General features: G+C 40.5%; 1 protein-coding gene across 8 annotated transcripts in view; it reads right to left on the reverse strand.

The window, feature by feature from the left end:
- ctnnd2b (catenin (cadherin-associated protein), delta 2b) overlaps positions 1-15,349 on the reverse strand; it is a 187,592-nt gene extending 172,243 nt beyond the window's left edge. For 7 of the 8 annotated variants that reach the window (XM_071491658.1, XM_071491656.1, XM_071491650.1 and 4 more), the window contains exon 1: positions 14,870-15,349. The gene's annotated coding sequence lies outside the window, so the exon portion shown is untranslated. Of the gene's footprint in view, positions 1-4,803; positions 4,899-14,869 lie in introns of all 8 variants that reach the window. The other variant, XM_071491649.1, reaches the window with a different exon arrangement.
- Between the last annotated feature and the right edge of the window lie 744 nt (positions 15,350-16,093).

Below are 16,093 nucleotides of genomic sequence, written 5' to 3' on the forward strand. Positions count from 1 at the left end.
TGAAAAAATGATGCCAGCTCTGCCCTGGAGTGTATGTGGTGTGGCTGCTTTCTCAATCTTTCTCTTTCTCTCTTGCAGTGCTATAAATAGTGAAGAGTGCTGCTGTCTCTCATATTTCATGTGTCACTGGCTCCCACAGTCAGTGGTGAAGAATGTTCACCGCGTATATGAAGCCTCTTCTTGCCTCCTTCTGCATTTGTTTCCACTTCCTCACTCTCCTTGTCTAATATTCTCTCTCCTTTCCTCTCTGAAGCCACGTTTCATGTGGCACAGCACTAGACTCTCATATGTTGGGCAATTTAAATAGAAAAGAAAGAATAATGCATGTTCAGTCACATCAAGCATTCTCATAATTTCACAGGAAAAACAATGATAATAGTGACCTTATATTGTCTTATTTAGTTTGAATATATATATATATATATATATATATATATGTGTGTGTGTGTGTGTGTGTGTGTGTATATATATATACACATATACATACACACATACACACACACACACACACACGTATAAAACACTGCCTAATTACATTTAGTGCAGCACTTACATGAAAACCCAAAGCTTCATGCTATGACCAGAACTGTAGTGGAGGGTATTGCTCTGTTTTGTGAATATTTTTCTGTCGACTGACAACCAACCAAATACTTCAGCTACATCCCTTCCCTGCTAAAGTTAGCAGGCAAGTTTAGAGGCTGGACATATGACATTATTTGAAACAAGTTGCATCAACAAAATACCATAAGTAGCTAACTAGCTTTTATGTGGAGCTTAAGTTTGTTTTTTCACACTAGTAGTAAGCTTCCATGATATCTAGCTCCGTGTTTTGGTAATTTATGTTGGCCAAGCTGGTTAATAAGCAACCAGTTATTTTAGCATCTGGTGGTTGGTGTGTGGCCAGTCTTTCTTTTTTTTCTTCCTTTGTGCTTTCCTCCTGTAGGTGGATTTTAAAGCTCTAAGTATAGTAATGAAATTCAGTTTATTTATACTGTGTAATACATGGTACAAACTTTTGAGCCATGAGGTGCTGCAGTAATAATGCAGTATTGTGTCAGTTCCTGTTGTTCGTGTTGGTCTTAGCCTGTTTTGCTACTCTGTCCCAGTTCAGTTATTTTACCAATTTTTTCCTTTACACTTGCTAATTACCTGTTGTACATTTAAACATACGCTAGTTTTGCCCGAGCACTCCTAGCTCTCTCCTTCTTTTAGCAAATTTCTCACTGATCCACAGTCTGTTCACAGTTCAGATGTGCTCGTTACTTCAGCTTGGTAATTAGCGCTCCCTTCCTCTCACTCTCCTGGTCTCTCTTGCTCGATGTGCCTTGTGTTTAGTTACTCCCCTGCCTCGCTCAGTGATAACAGTATGTGTAATAAATGTAGATTATTTGTCCACATGGAGGCTCTGCACCATGGAAAACCACATTGTTAGCTACTTTAGTTAGCATTATTAGCTATAGTTAGAGTAAGAGCTGTTGGGTTTCTCTTTATAATATTGTAAGGGCTTGACCTTGTACCTATGTGCATATTTCAGTACAATGCACAAAGGATATTGACAGATGATGCATTACATTTCCATCTTTCTGTTTTCTGTTAGAAATTTTGTTTTTACTGTCAGAAAAGGGAAAGAGTTAAGAAAGTATTTTGACAGGGAGAGTTGTGACATGATGCATGAATATGCTCATGTTGCATTAATATGAAATGCTACTGAAGTTATAGTCATTTCATGTAGTATCATTTAGATTTTTTTTTTCTTCTCTAACTACTGAAGATCTACGTAAACCAGAATCATACGGATTCATACTGGAAAGTAATCAAATCTCTGGAAATGCATCATGTCTCCTTGTCTCCTGTAAATATTGAAATAGCTGTCAAATGGCATTCAAGCCATTGGCAAGCAAGAGGAGGAAAGTAGGCATCAAACATATGCAGACCTACAACAAAAAGGTCTAACACTGCAGATAAACATACATCAAGCTTATCACTGCTGGATCAATGTCTTCCATTAATTAGGCTGAAAATCAAGTTAACTGAAGACACTGTGTTATTTCACTGCCGCAAATCAATGAAATTTGTTAATTTAGGCTGAAGACAAAGATCAGTAAGGACACACTGTAATTTTTCTGGAGCAGCTGAGAGAAGTGCAAATAAGGAATTCCCAGCCTAACTTACACCCTGGAACACATGGAGAGCAGCATGTTAGCCAGCAGAGTGAAAATCTCTGAGGGATTTGACCCATAGCCAATAAACTGCAAAGTCTCTTCATCTCTCAGTCAGACACAATGCTTAGTCATCAGCAAGATGCTCAGCTCAACCTGACATATCCCCATTAGTCAAAGTTAAGAGGTCTAAGAGAAAATATTTCCTTTGAGCTATGTTCAGAGGCTCATTCTCTGGTCCCAGCCGGTCTTCAAGGAGGCAGAGTGTGACATTTTCAATCAGCAGCCGCCAAACTGCTCGAGCCATTTTTGCCTAACTGGGACTGGTGATAAAGCACCCAAAAAAGTCCCACATAGCTGACGTACAGTGTCTGATAGCTGATTCACACCAGTTATAAAAAGTACAAGCTTCTTTGATTTTATTTCATTTCCATGTCGTTTTATTTCCCAAGTGAAATGTCCTGTTTTCTTTTTGACATCAAAGCTGATTAAAATACCTCAATCTTTTCTATGTCCCGGATGAACCAATGAAAAAACGTAACTTCAACAAGTTCAATCTGTATTCTAATGATTTTCCAAATGTGCAAGGACTCAAGGTTAATTTACAATCAGGTGATATAATGGTAAATTACGAAACAGCACTGCTATAAAACAATGATTTAGGACTCATTCATTAAAAGGTGGGTTAAGGTGTAGATTGCCAGGCTGATCAATGACAGCACTCCTTTCAACTAATCCCAAATCCAGAGAAGGGCACAGACAGCATGGGCGTGGCCTTGTGAGCCTGGGGTAATTTCACAACCGGTGATTGGAAACGACATCCTCATTATTTGCACTGCTTATTTGGTGTCTAAATATCTCATAACAAGACCTTTCCAGCTAATTAGTTCTGTTAATGTTTTCCTCTGTAATATGACTAATTTCCACAGAAAAAGTACTTTTTTCTTCATCCTGGTTATAAAAAAGGTTGTTCAGCACAGAAAGCCATTTGCAAGTTCATTAATTGCTGGATAGATCAACAAATGTAATGACTCATATCTTCTTCAAGCACAAAGAGTCTTAATGAATGCAAACTCATGATCTCATCCTGGCTACTGTGGTGAGAAAATGTGAAAGACTGATGACTCTGCTGTTAAGATTGGTGGATCACATCTGTAACAGATGACACATTTTATTTTCTGTGTCACTATAAAGCTCAGTGACTCTTCAACCCTCTATCCTTTGACATAAATGCTAGCATCAATATGCTAACAGTTTGGTGTCTGAACATGCTAAAATTTGCTAATAGCACTAACACAACATACAGCTGAGGCTGATGGAAATGCCAATAATTTTGCATGTCTTTGATCATAAACCAGGTAGTAGTTATTGACAAACCAAAACAAAATGATGGTGTTAGATGAAGTTTGTTGATTCCGAAAAAGTTATGGATTCCTGCAAGTTATTACATTTCATCCTGAGGTGAATATGAATGTCTGTGGCAAATTTCACAACAATCCATTTTCAATGGAGAGTAGCAAAAGCATGCTCAAAAGTCACTTGATGCCATTAGATTACATCACACACTAATCTGCATGTTAGTGAATCATAACTATTTACAGAGCATTCAGAAAGTATTCAGACCCCTTTACTTTTGGCTGGACTGCAATAGTGGGGCCTTTAAATGTGAATGTCTGTGACCGACTGAGTGGGAGCCGAGTGAGGAAGTTACACCATTGGTTGGCTGAATGTTGGACTTTTCCCTTTGGCCAGTGGTTTTAAAATGATTTGAACAGTCAGGAACATCAGGGGGCGTTTGCAGAGGATCTGCAATAGTTTTCAACTACTGTATTTCCTAAAATAATGAGCTTTATTTCCCTGTAGTTAACTGTTGAAAGTAACAGGGTTTTATATGAGGCAGGCCTGTATTAGAGGCAAACTTTTATTTCTAATTCCCTCTGTTTGACATGTAATTGGTCATACCAGTATTTTAGGGTGAAGCCCCATTTTGCTCCTGTTAAAGTTACTACATTACACAATCATACAAATTCAAGACTTCCTGTAAAAAATGTCAAATTAAAAGCCCTCTAGCGTTTCAGTGGACAGAAATAATTTATTTCATAACGGGGCTTTTACTACTTTGCTGATGTCTCATTTCCAGCTGCTGGCATTTCTGTTGTTTACATGTTAATCAGATCTGCTACTTTCTTTATCTTAAAAGTTGCTTCAACTAAGCACAGGGTGAAGGGTCTGAATACTTCTGCAATATTTTAGTTTTTAATAAATTTGCAAAAATGTCTAGAATTTAATTTTGCTTCACCCTTTGGGCTATTAAGTGTAGTGTTATTTTTAAAGATTTGAGTGTAAGGCTGCAACATAACAAAATATAAAAAACTGAAGGGGTCTGAATTCTTTCTTAATGTACCCCTATGCAAGATTTTTTGAAAATGAAGTCAAGCCAGTTGAAATCTTACTGGTTTGACTGAGTTATTTTTTAATGATACTATCAACTTGTGCATCTAAATCTACATCTAAATTTGACATTTTTTGATGAAGGCTGTTTAATATGAAATAAAACATAAATAGTCCAATTAAATCAACAACAAAGGAGAGGGAGCCCCACAGACAAACTAAGGGGATCAGTGATTGGTTGTTAGATACTCACATTTACAGCTCATTCACTTTTTTTTTTTTTGGCTGGCTGATGATTGGTCAATTGAGTGTGCTGCTGCTCTCCTCCACTCACCGAACACAGTCAGTCTGAGCCAAAGACACATGAAAGCACAGTCACTGACAAACATTGGTGACTTTCATCAAGACAGAGGAGTCATGGTCTGACTAAAAGGTTGTCAGATCTCCCACTGGGTGCTTTTTTTTTAATAGACTCTAAAGGGGTTTAAATGTCACCAAATCTAGTGAGACAATCACTAATTTGGCAACATGTGATTAATCCTCTGCACACTATCTTTAGCCAGTTCCATTCAATAGTTGTCAAGACATTTCATAGAAAAAAAATCTCATCAACCTCATATTGGCAGTAGAGGAAAAGTCATGGGATCACCAACATCAGTAAGATGCTTCCTCCAGGGACCATGAATGTTTGTACAAAATTGCAAGTAGTTGTTGAGAAATGTACATCTATTTCTGAAGTGGTGGACCCATGGACTTGCTGGTTTAGCATAATCTGGGGTTGGACAGAACCATTTTAGCTTGTTGCCATACAGACACACACACACACACACACGCAAAGACATATTTTCTTCTACAAGGGACGATAGAGAACTGGAACATATGACAATCTTGTTATGTCTGGACCCGTCTGAAAACTCTACTACAGCTTGTATGGAGCTCAACTATGCTCACTACTCCGTGGTACAATGACAACTAATGGGCATAGTGAAGCAGTCAACGAGGGGTGCATCGTTGCTGCCTGAAATCTTTGGTTTGCACTCGTCTGAATGGGACACCAAAGTGCTGAGCAAACCTTTAAGATAAAGAGGAGATTAGCTGCTGTCAGGGTGCTGGCTGGACGAGAGTGTAAGTGAATGAAGAGGCATTAAATCCAGACAAAGCTGGGCTACACTGGCCAGACGCCACTTCCTCTACTGCATGCGTACATATACACACACACACACAAGCCTGCTCATACAAAACGTGCAAGCAAGCAAATGCTTGCACAGGGTGAGAAATTAATGAGAGCTCAGGGCACTAAAATGCCCTTTAAAGTTTAAAAAATGCTTATGAAATAAAAACTGTCAGAGGAAAAGAACAGATAGCACCCCCTCCCTTTTCAGCACTGCTTTTATTTTTTGCTTTTTACCTTCTTCATATTTAATTAGTTGAGTGGTCATTTTTTTTCACATGTAATGGGAACTTCAGGTGATTTTTTTTTTTTTTTACAATACATTAGCAGTTACAGAAATGTAGGTAGTTTGGACAAAAACAATCAAGGACACAGCTTGAAGCAAAAGAATACACTGACACCAACAAATCTCAGCAGTGTATTTTGCAGCACAAAGGTATTGTTTTATTACACAAAAAGGGACCAAAGCTTGAAAAAAAAAAAATATCACTCCAAGTGGCCAAAAAATGTCCTTCTGCAAAACCATTAATTTCACAACCAGATGGAAATTCTCTCTCTGCCTGTGTCTGTGAAAAATCAGTATGAATGTATCCTCTGCCAGATCCAAAGAGTGAGAATTGTTCTCATCAAAGTGATAAGTGATGAATGGATGTTTAACCACCACAATCTGTCTTTTCTTTTTTTTTTACCTTCACAGCTCCACAAGCTCTGCAGGACATAATGGCTTTCTCTCAACAGCTTCTATGGAAAAGGAGCTCATTTGTAATTATGTAAGAGCCACTTAAACATTAAAGTTCATAAACGCCAAAGGCACATGAGAACAAAGAGCAGCTGTCAGGACGCAGCCAAGCCTCCATCGCCCACCCAGTCAAAAACACACACAGCACACATGCAGGCTAAAAGACAAGGGCATGCAAAGTCACAGACTTGAAAATGACTATAGAAGGACTTTTAAACCCTAAAACAACTGCTGTATTGATCGAGGAAAAGAGAAGGTGAGCTCTAATTGAAGTTGATTATAGATAAGGTTGGATGAAGCAATAAAAATGTTAGTGAGAAAGACCTGCAAACACACAATCATGTTTTCAAGAATTCAGTTAATCAGGTTATTCTGTATTCAATCTTTATCAACTACAATATTTATCATATTGGATGTGTTATAATATACTCTATTCTGGTTCTAATAATGTAGAGTTGTAGAGTTTCATGCTTTATGTGAAGTGAGACATTTAGCACAGTTTCATGTGTGCAAATAAATTACCTGCTCTGCTAATCCATCTACTACCTACTACAAATTATGTTTAGATACTGTTGTTTACTTTTTCATAAATACATTTTGGAGAAAAACTGCTACATTCTTGTACCGTAGAGAAGTGACAGGTGGTCAGAGTGAATGGTGAGCACTCATGGTGCAGCACTCAACACTCAAACATATTTGCACTATTGTACCATGATGCAGCTAAAAAAAAAGTGTCTCATAAAATCATCTCAAGGTATTCTTGACTGATGCATCGACTCATCAACTTTTTGGGGACGGCTTCAGAATTTCTTGGGTACAGACCAAACTGTACATCCATAACATCAAATATTAAAAATGGTCAATTTTTGATGAATCTGACATAAAGTTAGGATGCAAGATATGAGTCTGATCAACTTAAATCTTGTCAGATTTCATACTTATTATGCATTTTATCAGGACAAAGTTCTTGTATGGAAACATGTTACAAAATTTACCACGTCAAGTAGAGATCATCATCATAAAAGAGACTCTGGTGTTGTATCAGTAATAGTATAAGAAAATGCCAAACCAGAGACAGCCACACTGTACAGACAAGACCCTCTTCAATGGCCATTTCCATCATATGGATACATACTGTGAACGTGTTTGATACGCATGTTACAGAAAAGACCATTTGTACTCACACAAACAGTAACAAACTTATCACTCCCACCCACCCACTCACACTCTCCAAGCTAATTGGGAGTCGCCCCTCGCTGACCTCCCCTCATACACAAAAAGAGTCATCGCCATGACAGCGGAGTCCCGCTCATTATTCCCAACAAGGGTCGGCCTTGTTAGAGCCCAAACTGCCACGCCGCACCTGGCTGACATCACAGCAAAACCGAGTCCCAGTTGCCAGGGCAACCACAACTTGGCAACCGCAACTTGGCAACGTCCCACTCCACAGGGGATTGATTGGGTGAGCAATGCAGTGAGAGGTGGATTAGGAGGAGTATTATTGTCTCCCTCGATGCAGAAGGACACGCGGGGTCTGAGCTTTTCCAGACACTGAGAGGATGGTGAACTCGCTGCAGCAATGATGACAGCTACGGCCTGAACTTGGATTAACACAGAGATGAAATATGCCTCTCATTTATCCATTACTCATTAACTTTCTAATGCGCTGCTGCAGCGATTTAAAAATACCGAGGTGTTCTCTTGGCTTGACAGACTGAGGTTTATTCCATGTGTTAGAAATTTACTAACATAAACTAAATGACATTGTTCAGCTGAGACAGATATGGCCACATTTTCATTCAAGTGTCTGTTTAAAGCACAAACCAAATGGGTGCCGTAGTAAATATAGGTGCAAAGCGATTTTGCAAGGAGAGCTTTCTGGCTGCAAAGTGCACACTCAACCATCAAGTGAAATGAACAAAACTCAAGTGACAAAATGATGTGTCCGACAAACAACCATTACCCTCTCCATAGCTCCCACTCCGCTCCTCTCTCCTCTTAGTGCTGGAGAGAAGAGGGAAAACCACTCAGTGCCTGAGACAGGGAACCAAAGTGCAGCTGTTATTTGCCATTATCCATTAGTGAACCAGCCGGACCCACGAGCGGAAGCTGCAGGGAGAGGAAGCTGTTGGTGGACGACAAGTCACCTGAGTTTTGGGCCTGTTCAGGGCTGAAGGTATTAATATTGGGGCTGCATGAAAAAAATCATATTGCAATTGATATGAGTCACGATTTCAGTTGGAATGATTGTTTTTTTTTTCATTTCATTTTCATTGAAAAAAAATTAACATGATGATGATGATGTGATTTTTGCTGGGGTCTGTACCAAACAAGCATGTTCCGTCACGTCTGGACAATATGATTTGTAGGCCGGGGTGTCTCTGTAGCACCACAATGCTTATTGTGCTAACAATGCACCACAATGTTGTGACACATTTTACCTTCATCAAAAACATTTCAGCTCTTGTGATATGGATTTTGCACTTATTGCAATTTTGATAAAAGTTTGATTAATTATGCAGCCCTAATTAACATGCTGTTCAATCAGCGAAGGTCAACACCAGCACTGCTGAACATCCATCAGTGATTCCATGTACATGCACTCACAATTTACTTCTTCAGCTTGTTCAACAGGTAACCTGGTTTTAAGTCAACAAATATGAGCATCATATCTCATATTTGAGATATGATGCCCCCCCCCCCCCCCCGACTTTCCTGTCTCTCTCTCACTGTCTCTCCCAATAAAGGCAGGAATGCCCATAAAAATAACTTTAAAAAAGAACTTCTATATTCCTACACATCAGCGCTCTGTATTACACAGAACATCAACTGTTTGATTCATAAAGGGATGTTAGGCGGTAAAATAAAGTGATGAAAATGTTCAAAATATAGTGAACATTTTAACTGATATTGGTTTTCCAGGTGGGTAATATATGTCCGCTAAATGCTTCTCAGACAGCTGTGTGTCATATCAAGGTTAGTTCATACACAAAGAGCTGACACATGGCTCAGTGAAGGAGGAGTTGAGGGTTGTGATTTAGCTTGAGGTGGAGGTGTCGGTCTTTATGAGGAGTAAAAAGGTGACCGTGTAAGTGGTGGAGATAATAATGAGGCTAAAAAGCTAAATTCTGTCTGAGGGATATCAAAGGGAGTTGGTTTGCCAGTTGAGTATGGTTTAGTAACTTATAAAAGCAGGAACAAAACTAAATGACAAATGATCTGGTGGAGCAAGAAGCACAAGTCTTGTGAATGAGAGGAAAACATTTTCATGGGGAAGAAAATATGACTGCACAACAAGCCAAGAATGCTCTCCAGGGTGTAGGCAGACATGTCTCCTTGTCAACAATCAAGAGAAGACTTCATGACTAAAACCTCAGAGGATTCACCACAAGATGGTAAGCCTCAAAAACAGAAAGGCCAGGCTGCAGTTCACAGAAACACACAAAAAGAAAAGTTCTGGCCTGATGAAACCAAAATCAACCTCTATCAAACTGATGGACAGAGCAAATGGTGGAGACAAAAGGAGCAGCTCATGACCCAAAGCCTCATCTGTCAAACACGGTGTTGGTTGTGTTATAGCTTGAGGACGTATGGCTTCTGCTGTAATTTGCATTTACTGATGATGAAGCAACAGGATGAATGCAGAGGTCGACAGGAGCGTTCCCTGCTCAGATTCAGACAAATACATCCAAGCTCTTTAGACGACATTTCGTCATTCAGTGGAACACAGATCCTGAACACACAGGCAAAGCAGCCAAACAGCTCAGTGTTGAAACCTTGAAAGGAAAAAATGAGTTATTTCTTCATTAGAACACAAGTTCTGTCTTCTTTTGTGAATCCTAAAGGTAAAACTATTTTCAATTCAAAGACCCTTTAACATCTTTCATCTCTGTGTTTCATGTCTCTGAAAAAGACTTTTTCAGAGGGAACATACTGGAAAGTATTGATAGTTGAATCTGTAGATTTGCAGTTTTTTTATGCCTGGAAAACTGAATTAATTTATTCAAAGTAAAGCAATAAACTGAAATAGATTTGGTTAACCCTTTGAACCTTTGTCCTTGTTGTTTTTACTCCCTTTATTTACAGGCATGTGGTACAGTCAATACATGTCATTAAAAGACTGTAAAAACAGTAATCGTTTGCAAGTATTTTAATTTGAAATTATGATTGACGAAGAAATGTAAATAAATGACATTAAAAACAGGAGTGGATCTAAAATTTAATCTTGAGGGTCTCCTGCATTAATACCCAAAATGTGCATAACATCTATGGTCAAGAAACAGGGTTGCACAAAGCCGGTGCAGTCATACAGCATTGTTCACCATCATGTGCACTGACCTAGCTCTAAGTCCCAGTATACAACATTAGATGGGACTGGAATGACTGGAGAAGAAGGCCTGGTTTGTCATTGGTCTGTTCTTTGTTTTTGTTGTTGTTTTGTTTTGTTTGGTTTATCTCATTTTCTTTTAATATAAATGAACATTAGTGTAAGGGCTGTCAGCCACAACACATCGGTGAAAAATCTATATGTAATTGTTGCCAAATTCCCTTTTTTTTGTCATACAGGTTCATTCGATCGTTCTACCATCAAAATTACTTCAATTTTCTTTGAACAATTTAAAATATGGTTCATAGTGTCAGCGACATATTGTCCCACTTCTTGCATCTGCTGCTGTGTTTCTACCCTGAATGGTTCAAGGGATAAAGAGGTTGTTGACCAGGGAACCTATCTTCACCATCTACTCACTGAAGGAGGGGGACGTCAGCTGTGATATGAATCAGATGCTGCCATGATTGGAATACAGTGACCTGGTAGACACACAGCCTCTCTCTCTCTCTCTCTCTCTCTCTCTATCTCTCCCTCGTCTTTTTTTCTGAACAAGGTTATCAGCAGAGATTATCAGGTTAGGACAATGGATGGCTGATTCACATATAGTGAATGTTTGTAGCTAAAAAAAAAAGAAAGTCTCTCAGCCCCTTATTGATGTTTTATCTCATGTAGGACAATGGTTATTTAGAAAAAAATAAAATAACATAAAACAAGAACATGAGGGTAAATACACTGACAGCAGTGATATACCAGTGATAACCTGAGAGCTAGTACTAGCATTAACAGTCAAATCACTTGGTGCCTTGAAAATAATGCATATGAACATATGAACGTACATTATTAAATTTTCACACATTTGTTAAGTATTTACATAATTACAATTATTAGCACTCTGCTAATAACACCATCACCATCAATAATTCCCTGGTTAAATACAGCAGCTTCAACTATATAATCCAACATGAAGTCTACAGGGGTTACAGTTAAGATTACAACTCTGGAAAAACAACTTTCACTTTGAAGTTGCTAAAGCATGCTAATGCTGCTACAAAAGTGGGCCATATGATGTTTCATACTAATTAAGTATTTATTAAACCCCTATATACTGTATATACGGTATATGTAGTGTCCCTGATGGCTGGTCTCAACTATTGGAGGCTGTTCTTCTTTCTAACTGCAGTTTTCTTAGCACTGTACTCCAGAGTTTCTGATTAATTTAGCTGCTTTTTGAGTGACGTGCCTGCAGTTAAGGCACAGATTGTCTAGCTGCTTCAGATTTGTGTTCAAAGGCTGACTGCCACAACTCTTTTGTCGTTAGGTACCCAGATCTGAGCAAACATTGGTGAGTAAAATGTATCATAACCTACAGAAATGACGGCCCAGACTAGAAAATGAACACCCGGGTTTTAATATATTCTTGTGTCTTTTTTGTTTGCATTATTTTGTTTGTCCCCTTCACATTATAGTGTTCTGAGGCGAATTAAATGCAGCTTTCAAATTATATTCATTTGATTCTGGGTCTTGCAGTGCAGAAAGCAGTAATCCATATCTCAGATCAGTCTCAGTGAGAGGTTATTAAGAATTTGTCCACATCACATGTATCATCTTCTTAATATAAAAAGTTAATGAAGCCTGTTGAGGCTACGGCAGCCGAGGCGAGTCTTTGGATGATAACGTGCTCTTAACATGTCTCTGAACCGTGGCGGCAAGCATCACTTTTCAGACTTTCCAACAAGGATCACAGCCATGGGGTTACTCCACCATCCACCATGCATCTTCTGCAATTAGGTGGGTGGTGGTGGGGGATGGGGTTTACTCCGGGGTACTGTTACACCTCAGAGTAGCAGGTGAATATTCTCCTAAGACTCCTGGCTTCCTGCGATGCTGTGCAGCGTGTTGTGGGAACGTGTGCAGCAGCAGCATTTGGGAGAAGAAGCTCTTTGATCAGTTAAATGTTGTGTGACGAGAACACTGGCTGGATGTTTCACCTGTGTGTGTGTGCGTGTGTGTGTGCGTGTTAAGTGCTCCGAGCTCCGCTTTAAGATGTTGCAAATCTGGCTTGTAGCAGTCGGTAAACACAAGCTGTTTGTGTGCACTCTGGCAGACCAGATGAATGCTGGAGACAAGGAGTTCAAACTGTGATCATGTTCATGCCACAGTCACAACATGAGAAAAATGTTTACATTCAGACACTCATCATTTTGGATTATGGGGCCAGAGAGTGGTAAGTCAGTGGTTACGAACATGGGTGTCGGAGCCCTCTAAGGGGCCAAAAGATCAATTTAAGCTGCCTCAACATGTTTATATTACGACTTTTGGCTTATTTTTATCTTTAGCTCTTTAGGTGTCTTTAAAACCATTGAAATATACCAACGTAAGAAGGTAATATCTTAAAAGGAGGTGATGAATAGCCTTTACATTTTTCAAAACACACTTTCTTGCAGAGAGATAAGAGAAAATTGATACCACTCTCATATCTGTTCATTAAATATGAAGCTGCTGTAGCATTGATGTCACAGTGCAACCAGCTTGTACAGAGAGCCAGTGCAAGAAACAGTCCCCTGTACAATGCAGTCTTTGTACAGAACAAACAAACAGGATATAACGTGTTTAGTCCAGTGTTTATGCTAAGCTAACCAGCTAGCTGTACCTTCATATTTACCATTACTGACATTTGTCAGCTGTCCCATTGTGATTTGATTGGTTCTAGTGTTCACAAGGAACTTTCCATTGGTCCAGCAGCAGGAGGCAGAGGTCAAAAAGAACGAGTGAGAAGAGAAACTAGCATCAATTCTCTGCTGTCACCTCAATGAATATGAACACACGTCATCACTGTCCACTCAAACCTCATGGAAAACATCTGCTACAACATACTGCACATGCACAATACCAGGACCAATACCAAAAAAAAAAAAGGCAGCCTGTTGATAAGCAACTTAATAAGACATTTCACTGTCAGACATAATCTGTTCTGCTGGCCTAATCACAAGCCCCTCCTTGGCTTCCCCCAGCCCTCCCCAGTGTCCATCGCATTAAACTTCTCATTAGGGCTGGGTAGCTCCTCCATCTTGGGAGCGGAGCTGTGATCTCCGCTGCTATAGGTCGTGAGAGAAAACACAGGAATTAAGTTTAAATGAGGCTTCAGCAGCTGCTATGCAGCCCTGCGGGGACCGGTGCCACTGTAAGGCTGTATGAGGGCTGATTCAGGAGCTGCTCGCAGGCCTGGCCAGTTTCTGCCAGGTCACAGAGCACCAACCCACAGACAATTAACATGAGCAAACATTACCTTGCTCTCTGTTGAAACACAGTTGTCTTGGCAACGTGATGAATGAGATTAATTACTCTACAGCAGGAAGGAGAGTCACACTTTGGTATGTTTTGTTTTTTGGGTTTTTTTTAAAGTTTTTTTTTTGTTGTTGTTGTTTTCTTCTTAGGTGATCAACATGGAGCGATTCAAGAAGCAGCCAGGCCGAAGCTGGAGCACAGAGGCAGCAAGGTGCTCTCCATCCGCTCACATGCCTGGAGATGGCTGAGGGACTCCGACGCTCTGATCGCGCCTGCAAAGGCAACACAAAGGCGGCGCAGCCGGTCACGATGAGCCGCTGTCACCCGCTATAATCTTACGAATATCGCTCAAATTTAGGTCAATCTGAAAGTAATAGCGTTTTCGCATCAGCCAGCCTCCACCCCCCTCCCCATCCCCTCTCATCCTCCTCCTCCGACCCCCACACACCCCGGCCTCGGATGGATGCATGGCGAGTCTAGCTGAAATGGGGGGTTTCCATTTTCAGTCCACGATCGATTCAAGCGCACCACAGCCATTTAGCGCATCATAATGAAAAACAAGCACACACACACACACACACACACACACACACACACACACACAATCCGTACCACGCCTCGGAATAAACTAACATAAAATAGCAAAAACATCTGGCACACACTTCGAACTAAATACAACACCCAGCCATATTCCCAGCAGGCTGGCATATTCCAGCTTCTTTTTCTTCAAGCATTCGCACAGATGGGAGGTGTGAGGCGAGCGGAATGAGGAAACTGACATTGCGCCTGCTTACTGTAAAATAAATTCCCTCGGGGGATGGAGAGCCTCTCTTTTCCCTCTTGACTCCCCTCCTTTCCGACGTGCGAATTTCCCGAAATTCAGACCATGCGAAACAGGTAGTCAGTCATTCCACCCTCCGAAGTATTTGGTCCGGCGTGTGGAGGGAGAAGGCAAGCCAGCATCAGAGAGAGAGAGGAGAGAGCCAGCTGTGGGGAGGGAGTGAGGAGGGAAGGAGCGGCCGGGCCGGAGCACTGCGCACAGGAGAGGAGGCTGGGAGAGCGGCAGAGGTGCGCTCTCTCTCTCTCTCTCTCTCTCTCCCTCTCCTCTACTTCACAATGCTACATCCCCCCATCCCTGCCAGACAGACTGACAGACGGCTCGGGTACCAGTGCCTGCAGCGACACCAACCGGTGATGAGAGGCAGTAGCTACGGTGTGGGTGGTGATAAATGCCACAAAGAGGCAGCAGCTGGAGGATGGTGTTGTCATCATGACTGATACATTACTGTACGTTACTGCAGGTATGTCAGTATTTCATTTAGTTTAAGAATTCACAAATAAACATGAAAGTCCAACTAAAAATCATAAGAGGGATGTTTATCTTGTTACTACTGGAAAGAAGAAAAAGCCTTTCCTGGTATATTAAAGGTGCTATATGTCGGTTTTTGCTATTGCTACATAGCCAACATTAGCATTAACAGCTACTTCCCGGTCTAGAAGAAACATCAAACTCCATTCACCGAGAAAGCAACACCAATTTTAGCTCTTGCTTCTATTTCTATTACTTGTTTTCTTCTACTAAAGTTAGCATGCTAACCAGATAGCCCCATAGCCTGTCCCATCTGGTAATACCACTTTATAGTGAGTCACCGTAGCGTCCAGTCTGCCCCAGAAGGTGTACTCTAACCTCTTCTCTTGTCAATGCAATGACGACCATTATCATCACTACCACCACCTCCTGCTAGAGGCAGGAAACTACATTCAGCAGCAGAGAAAACTAACATATACCACCTTTAATAATACTCCTTCAGTCCTAAAGCCTCTATGTGGGCACGCCATGTTTGATTGACAGCTGAGGTGGTAATGATAGGGCAAAATGTAGTTTGTCTGTGGAGCACATCACTTGACAAAATGTGGTTGACCCTTTGCTCTTTTCTATTGTCACTAAGGTTTTGGTCACGGCAATTATATTTTTAGTGGTCAGGGCACAGTGTAAACAAACTTGTGCTGGTAACCTA

This window comes from Trachinotus anak, unplaced genomic scaffold, assembly GCF_046630095.1.
Source record: "Trachinotus anak isolate AG129_WGS33_773 ecotype Australia unplaced genomic scaffold, CSIRO_AGI_Tana_v1 ptg000012l, whole genome shotgun sequence".
NCBI lineage: Eukaryota > Metazoa > Chordata > Actinopteri > Carangiformes > Carangidae > Trachinotus > Trachinotus anak.